The following is an 8,912-nucleotide window of genomic DNA, read 5'->3' as shown; positions in this document are numbered from 1 at the left end:
GGGCTGGTAGCAACCAATGTTCTAGTGGTATAGAGGATAGAGTCATACCATCTCTGCTGCACATTTTTGGGCACAAATGCCAACATAACCTGTCACATGTAGTATGTAATGCCAAAATTTTATTAGTAGGGCACCTTATTTCTTTTCCCTCATTTGGCTCTAAATAATGTAAGTACAACTATCTCTTCGAGCTTTTCGTAACCGTTCTAGTGCAGCAGAACTGTGATGAGATTTGACATAGATAATGTTACTATCTTAAAGTATTTCAGTCCTGTCTACTTAAATGGAAGCACACAAGAATTAACCAAAGAAACTGGAATCCTATATTGTCCATTATCTGCACAACCCTTAAACTAAATTTGAAGAATGGACATTTGAGAGCACAGATCATGATATCTCTTTAAAAAGGTTTAGTTTGGAGAGTAATGGTATTACAAAAAAGGATATGTCCTACCTAAAAAACAATATAGGCAGATGACAAAATTTTAGTGAGTAACCCCTGTGGAGGACTATAATTTCTTCCTGATTTTGGGTCCCCCTCATTTGTCTTAATATATGAATGCTCCTCTACTCAGCATACATAACAGAAAGTGATACTTTCTCAAGATTACACAAGCTTTGTAATCAATCCTCTTAGACAGCAACAGAAGAAATTTTAAGTAATCATTTTCTCAGCAAATGAGCTTTTTCCTTAATTGCAAAAAAAAAAAAAAAAAAAAAAAAAAAAAAAAAAAAAAAAAAATATCTTCCTTGTGTGGTTAACTTTTGAAGGGTTCAAGTTCTCTAACATCTGTGCATGTTTCCACTCCTTCTCCCATAATACTCTGAAGTAAGTCTTGCCAGAGCCTCTTCAAGGAGGTAGACATTCTGACTGCACCTCCACAATTCACTAATAAAATTTGCCATAAGTTATCCATCACAGTTTGAAAAAGAAAAAAAAAATGTTGATGTTCACAGCTGTGCAAGAGAGCAAAAAATTGATACATGTTATTAGCTGACTGAAAACTGTCAAATATTCAGCCATTGAAATTGTCTCTTCTAGCAACTAATTCTTCCATGAAAACTAGTAGTAATTCTGCTGTACTAGGTATTTATTACTGTTGTTAAATTTAGCTTCCTCACCGATAGCGAACTTACTTTTCTTTAAAAAAAAAAAAAAAAAAAAAAAAAAATAGATCTGCTTAGTGACCCACAAATGGCCAGCATATAACCAGAGCCATTCTACAAATTTCAAGAGAAATCATGGAATTGTCTTCCTCTTTAATGTTGTGAAGGAGGAGGAAAAACTGAAGCAGAAAGGAGGTAACATAATTGTTAATGCACAATTCAATGGAAGTAGCATTTATTGAACACATCTGTAAAACATTGTGTATACGTACAGGTAACAACTGTTAAAATATACATATATTTCATCTTTGGGAGGATGTCAGTCTGAATTACACAATATTGAGCACAATGAATAATATATTACCACTGTTAATGGTATGTTCAGATAGAAAGCAATTACAGCAATAACTTGCAACACAGCCATGATTTTTCACATTGTATTGTAAAATATTCATTGATACAAGAAAAATCTTTAATAGCTGAGCAATAGAAAATCCATTCTCTCTTCAAAATATTAATTAGAAAAGAAAAAAATATTCATTTAAAAATCATACAATGCTGTACCAGTCATAAGAACCTGACTCCAGTACATATTTCTTGAAACTCTGCATGACAACATTCCATCAAAGAAAAATAAAATTGAGTTACAAGAAATTTTGGTAATTACATATACATACTGTCATACATGTTCCTTTGCGTTTAATCTGTCATTTTTGTTCAAATTTACTACATCTCAAACATGTACTTAATAAGGAATAACATGGTGAAAGGGGCATAACCATTATTTAGCTGCTTACAAGAGTCACAGAAATGTAACTTGTGCCTGGACAGGTAAGTTCCATTTCCCACACAGACAAGAATTAAAGTTTATTCTGTAGATAAAAGAAATCTTATCAAGACACTTGTTACTCTCAACGGAATGTGCTAAGTTATTGTACAAATCATATAATGAAAAAAGGTAAGTATCAAGACATTTAGTGAAGGAGTTGGTGTATGCAAATTAAAAATTAAGTTCATCAGGAATGCCATTAATAACTGAAGATTATTTATTAATGTGCTGTGTCCAGTTGTATGAAAAATTTACCACTTTACTGTGCATTGATTACCAGTCTTACTATTTCTGTAGCACATACTCCTTAATAATGCAACATGGTTAATCAAAAATTTTCACAGCAGTGAGTCTGGAAGATAGAAGACGAGTTAGTGGGGGATGTGGAGCTACAAGGGCAGGTTGTGAATCATGCTTTTGTATAGCTCAACCATAGCAGCACTTGGCTAGAGAAGGCAAAGATCCCAGTTGTGAGTCCCAGTCCAGCACACACTTTTATCCTGTTCAAATTTTTGTCAGACCGTACAGCCCATCACATTTAATGGCATTCCTGAAATATAATTGCATTGCACACTTAAATCCCTTCTTAACAGACAGTCACAGAATTCTTAAAATAAGTGTTACTTCAACTAAATTTGTACTTACAGAAACCTATTTCAAATTTCTTTTGATAACTAAAATACTGTTGTGACAACATTAATAAATAAGTATTTGTGTGTTGTACTAAAGCATGAGCAATTTTAATTAAAATTAAAGAATAACTGCTAGGAAATCAACACAATCAAAAATTTTCTTCGGTACCCCAGTGCAACACTGTTTGTAACAACAAAATGTCACTTTAAATATCACAAACTAGTGCCTCTGAATTTCACTGCACAAACATGTAACGGAAGAAATTCAACTTCACTTTTCTCATGTTCCACTGCCTTTTAGAATAGGGTGTCTTCCAAATTTATTTCTGTACAAATCAGCTCATCAATGGCCTCAGTCTACATTAATGGAGTGACAGAAAGTTTAGTGTTTACAAAAAGCTTTTTGGCAGAATCTTTTCACGAAGTCCACATATATCCAAGCAGTAGTTGCTACACAAACTAAATGGTGTACTGCAGCACATATTCAGTCCACAATTGCCTTACCAAACCCAAAAGGTCATTAAGTGTACAACAAGTAAAATGAAAGTGACAAATTAAATCATCAATAATTTCATCATTGACATGTAATACCGATAGATGTCTTAAAGATATTTCATTCATTAATAATAAAATATTAAGTACTTCGAGATTTCAATTTACAAGTGTAAAATAAATAAAATAAATATGTATATATATATTATCTTAGAAACTTTTTGACTTTAAAATGCTGCCACATAAGTGTGTAGAAACAAAACTGGAGTAGCTGTACATTACTATTTATAACAAGCTAATCGGTACTGTTAGGTTATAAGATGTAGTGTTTTGAGATAATTTTATGATATTAATCCACTAAGAATGAGCACTAAAAGCCTCATTGACACTGGTGGGGCAGGCTACATTTGAAAACAAATATAAAATTTACCTTCAAGCAAGTTGTGCCTTTGTTTAGAACTGAACTGTCAATGGCTTTCCATAATATTCACTTGTTCAATTACAACAGAAAATTAAAAAGAGAATGAAAAATGTACATATCTAACCTCTCTTCTGCTACATGTGTGTTAATGCAGCTGGCTCTTTATTCAAGCAGCTTCTCGACTGGTATAAGGAGAACCAAGACCGTTCAGCCACAAAAATTTAAGGGTGGAGATGCAGCAATTCAATTCATCTCAGTGACATTAATCACCAGAAGTCACTAACTACTGGATATAACCTTCTGTCAAACTACAGTACCTGCTACATATCTAAACAATATGAACAAACAACATGTATAAAAATATATTGAATCTTAAATAGCCAGCCCACTAATATTTCAAAAATCCTGTATCCATAAGTAACAGATATGCAACTGTAATATTAAAATATATTAATTAAGTTTAACCGAATATTATTTAAAAAATAATGTTTTATTAATATTGTCCAAGAAATTATATAAATAATACACAAATGGTCTTGTATTTGGGAACACCTTTGGCATGGTGCTTGTGTGCCTTGTCAGCAAAACAGACTAGTTCACATTACCGTATGACTTCAGGGGGTAAAACTTTGGTAGTGCTAGCTGCCGAAACATATGCAGAGTATGCTCGCAAAAGAGTGTCCAAACCTCTTAATACATGCAACATACACAATGCTTTTATCACCAGGAACTAGAACAGTATCCCTGCAACAAATTGAAAAAATTACAACTTACAAAGGTGGAAGAGAAACTTTAGATGAAGTGATCACAATGCCATGAAATATATGTTAAATTAATTGAACACTGTGAGTGTCTTTTAATTGTGCCCGTCTTCAATTGATGTGTCTTCTTTACGATAAATAGCAATCTGTCTTTCTCTATGTTGATGATAAAGCACGATATTAGTTACATTAGTGTTAATCATCGGACATGATATAAATAATGCGTTTCAAATAAAAATGGACCTGTCTATAAGCACAGAAATCAGTACCAGAAAAGATGTAGGGGCAAAGTGTTGATTCATCTTCGTGATACAGATAAATAAATGAATTGAGTAGCACATAAGGTAGCCATTCATTTACTTATCTGTATGATAAATAAACGAATAGATTAGCACATGAGGTAGCCATTCATTTATTTTTCTGTATCACCAAGATTTATCAATACTTTGCCCCTTCAACTTTTCTAGTACTAATTTCTGTGCTCGTAGATAGGTCAATTTTTTGTTTGCATATAACAATCCATTGTTATTTATGAATTTCCGTACAAAATAATGCATTTCAGAATATAAATTGCCACTGACAGATATCGCTCTTACATGTTTCTATGTGATTCTATAATGCAGAACTTTTTATGTTCAGGAGCAGATGCACCATATTAAACATAATTTTGACAGCAGAATTATATTGTAGAAGTTTGTGTAAGGTGATCCAGGACAGAAGAAGTAAATGTTAAGATTAAATTGTAAGAAAACATTACATAGTTTAATAAATGTTACTACCATAAGCATTCAAGATCTGTAGAGCAAAAAAACACGACTGTCTGCCTTCACAGTTTGTGGACCTTTTTGCCACTTGGTACTTTATTTCAATGTAAATAATGGTATCTATCTATTCCCACCTTCCTGCTAACAGACAACTGTTTTTTTAATGTAGGAGATTCCAGCAAGAACTTAAAAACCTTAGACTCAAATCTGAATGGTTATTGAGTGGTATAGGTCCATAGCTACATAAACTTGACTATACAGGAAACATTACCTTCCAAAGAGCTAGGTCCATAGCTACATATACTTGGCTATACAGGAGACATTACTTTCCAAAGAATTACCTTTATTGTCTCAACATCTAGATCATAATTTGGTCTTTAATGTACAATTTCATATTCAAATGCATTTGTTGTAAGCTACAGTATATATGTCCTCTGGAATGGATATGGAAGCTAGGCTCAGATGTTAACAGCAATGCCAGAAAATATACTGTGTGAACAATACCACTCAAAAGATACTGCTGGTCATAAATAAAATAATCCACACTATAACTTGACCCATTGCCAGTTTGCGTGCTAGTTGCTGCTGCTGCTGTATTAACCTGAAGACTCGTTTGATGCAGCTCTCCGCACTACTCTCTACCCTGTCCAACCACAAGCATCTTCATATCTCTGCCTAACAAGTGCAACCTATATGCATTTGAAATCTGCTTACTGTAGGTAAGCTTTGTTCTCCCTCAACAGTTTTTACCCCTCCTCCCACACTCCCCTCCTTTAACAAATTAGCAATTCCTTGATGTGACAAGATGTGTTCTGTCAACCAACCCCTTCATTTAGTCAAATTCTACCATATATTCTCTCCCAATTTAATTCAGTATCCCTGCAAAAGTTATTCAATCTATCTGCCTATCCTCAGCATTCTCCTGTAGCAACACATTTCAACAAAAAAAGTTACATTCCAAATGCCAAGAACTACTGTCTCTGAGCGGGTTGTAGGTTGTATTCCAAAAATGAACAGCATAGAGACATAAGTGATGACAATTTCTGCAGGACCTGATCATCATTTTGCAGGACAATGCTCAAGCAAGTACTGTCCAAGCTGTTACTGATTTGTTTGACTGATGGGGCTGCTAAGTGCTATTCCACCTACTGCACTCTCCTGACTTAGCCCTCGTGAGTTCAACTCAATTTCTAAACTGAAGGAAACACTTCACAGCATTCGCTTCAGAACTGCTACAAATTAGTCGGGCAACAGACCACAATGCTCAAACTGTCAACAAGACTGGCACTGCTAAGAGTATCCTATTACTTCCACATCGCTGGCAACAGGTTATACACAATGCTGATGACTACTTTGAAGTCCAGTAAAACTTTGAAACACATGTCTATTTTGTATGGGCTGTAAATAAATAGTTGCCACTATTAAAGCTCCAACCCTTGTAGAAATCTCAAGTGTTAACAATGATTAAATTTGGCTTTGCACAAAGTTTTGTGAGGTGGCTTTCTCTTTCATTTCTTTCCCACAATACATATTGTTCTACTATTTGTCCTTGTCTTCCTTTCCCCACTACTGAATTCTAGTCCTCCATCTCAAAGTTTTGTCTCGTGTAACTATCAGTATAATTTCTTTTATTTTATCATTCTTTCAATCACTTCATCATCTATGAAGCTAGAAGGAATATAAACATTTACTGCTATTACAGGCATTGGTTCTATACCTATCTTGGCCAGTCTAAAGCATTCGCTATGCCATTTATAGTAGCTTACTCTCATTCCTATTTTCTTAACTGCAACAGGCAGAAGTTGTGCTTTGTTGGTGCTGCATACTATAGCAATTTTGACTGAGGTAAACTCATGCTGCACTGTTCTTCTTCAATATGCCAGTGTAGAAGTTGGCACAAAAACAGCTAAGTGAAAAATCCATGCAATTTGCACGTTTATTTATATATAAAAACCAATTTCATAACTTTCCTTCGTATAAGACCATCTCTAAAAGATTCATCTGCAGATTGGAAATTCTAGATTCGCATATTTTACTGTTTGTGTTGCTTCTGCATAATCTTTCATGGACTGTATCAATATCCGATTGTTTTGTAATATATTGTGTAATCTGCTAGTGTTGTTGTCAACTGTAGGCTTAAACATAAATTGTGCCCTTTTAAATTATTTGAGAACAGTGGGCCTATAGCATACCTGAATTTCATTATATATTGAGGCAAGTAAATGTGCAGTTCGAGAATTTCTATACGCTACCACTGTCGCTGTATAATCTATGAGTATTTTGTAGTAAATTGGTATTTGGTGATTTAGTTGCTGTAACTAATACCTAACTAACATACTGTGTTGCACTAGTTTCCCTTAAAAGAGTAGCGGCCCTATATATTTGCTGCATTTATCATAAATTAACTCAATTTTTGACTTTGCTAACAACTATAATAACCTCAAAAAGTTTTAGGAAATTGGTAATTTTTACCACAGTTTTTTGGGTTGCCTTAATAGAAATATCATCCTGTGAATTTGCTTCAGTTCTTATAGTGAACTAGCAACTTTTTAGCCCAACAGATTAAAGATAATCAGCAGGATTAATTTAAAATTATTTGTTCACTGTCCTGTAATACACTGAACAAGTCAAAATTCAGCCCCACTGTGAACGCCGTCCTTGAACATGGGATGAGTTTGTTGATGTTTGTAAGTAGCTGGAAACAGCCCCAACTACTCTCAAATGATTGGCAGCTATTGCGAATTGGAAGAGCTCTGGAGAGTCATGTACATGTGATATTGGTACCAGAGATGCATCAAGTCCTGTCCTCTTGTGTGGATCCTGACTCCTCTGCATAAAGTAGGCGATCTATCATTACTCATCCATTTGAATGCAAGTGGTTTGTCAATGGTAGATGTAGGTGGTGTCCTGTACAGAGTGGATGGGGACCAGAGTGTTGCATTGATCCCCCTAATCAACAAGTTTGAGATGCTGTCTTTTGCTGAAACTAAAATTGAGCCAGTGAGCTCACTTCATCTATTTTTGGGGAAACCTGTTTTGTCTGGTATCAAAAGGAAGCAAAAGCAAAAGGATAGGTGTCTATTAACCATCGACAGGTTCAAACAGGCAGTGAATCATGTTAACTCTTACAGAAATGGCAGCAAGGGACAGGAAATGACACTAGATGCACTAGGTGTGTATGCCTGGGGGCCTCATTCAACATGTTGAAGAGGCTATTCCAACAGACACTGAGGGAACAGGGTGCAACAAACTGCAGATTGTTGCACATGGTGGAACAAATGATGCCTGTCTTTTGGGCTCCGAGATCATACTTGGGTCAGTCCAGTGCCTGGCAGAAAAGGTTGAGAAAACCAGCCTTGTGCATGGAGGTTCATTGAAGCACACAGTTTGCATCATTGTCTCCAGAACTGATCATGGCCCTTTGGTTCCGAGTGAAGTGGAAGGACTGAACCAGAGAATTTGAAGGTTCTTTGACGAGCTTGGCTGCGATTTCCTAGACTTGCACCATATGGTTGAGAACTGTATGGTTTCCCTAAATAGTTCCGGTGTGCACAGTCAGAGGCTGCTACTCAGGTAGCTGACTGTGTGTGGGGTGCACACAAGAGTGTTTTAGATTAGGCGACTTTCCATCCAATCCAGATAACAATAGCTGTAGGAATCTCAAAAGTGTAAGTGTAACATAAAAAAATGCCTCCCACTGGTGAGAGTATTAAAATCCTAATGGTTAACTACTGAAGCGTTCCCAACAAAGTGACAGAGTTTGAAGTGCTCATGAAAAGCAGTAAAGCTCACATAATACGAGGTACAGAAAGCTGGTTAAAAACTGAAATTGATCGTAGTGTGAGTTTTGGGGAAAATTTAAGTGTATATCAAAAGGATACGCAAATGGGAAATGAAGGTGGTGTA

At 35.3% G+C, this 8,912-nt stretch overlaps 1 protein-coding gene across 6 annotated transcripts in view; it reads right to left on the bottom strand.

Annotated features, from left to right (window-relative positions):
- Positions 1-1,325: 1,325 nt before the first annotated feature.
- Positions 1,326-8,912, bottom strand: part of LOC126361500 (protein UBASH3A homolog) — a 248,795-nt gene continuing 241,208 nt past the window's right edge. For 4 of the 6 annotated variants that reach the window (XM_050007798.1, XM_050007795.1, XM_050007796.1 and 1 more), the window contains one exon: positions 1,326-4,225. The gene's annotated coding sequence lies outside the window, so the exon portion shown is untranslated. The remainder of the gene's footprint in view (positions 4,226-8,912) is intronic. The other 2 variants (XR_007566234.1, XR_007566235.1) reach the window with 1 other exon arrangement.

The sequence above is a fragment of the Schistocerca gregaria genome, chromosome 1 (genome assembly GCF_023897955.1).
Source record: "Schistocerca gregaria isolate iqSchGreg1 chromosome 1, iqSchGreg1.2, whole genome shotgun sequence".
Taxonomy (NCBI): Eukaryota; Metazoa; Arthropoda; class Insecta; order Orthoptera; family Acrididae; genus Schistocerca; species Schistocerca gregaria.
The sequence above is the reverse complement of the archived record's forward strand: the minus strand, read 5'-3'. Positions and strand labels throughout refer to the sequence as shown.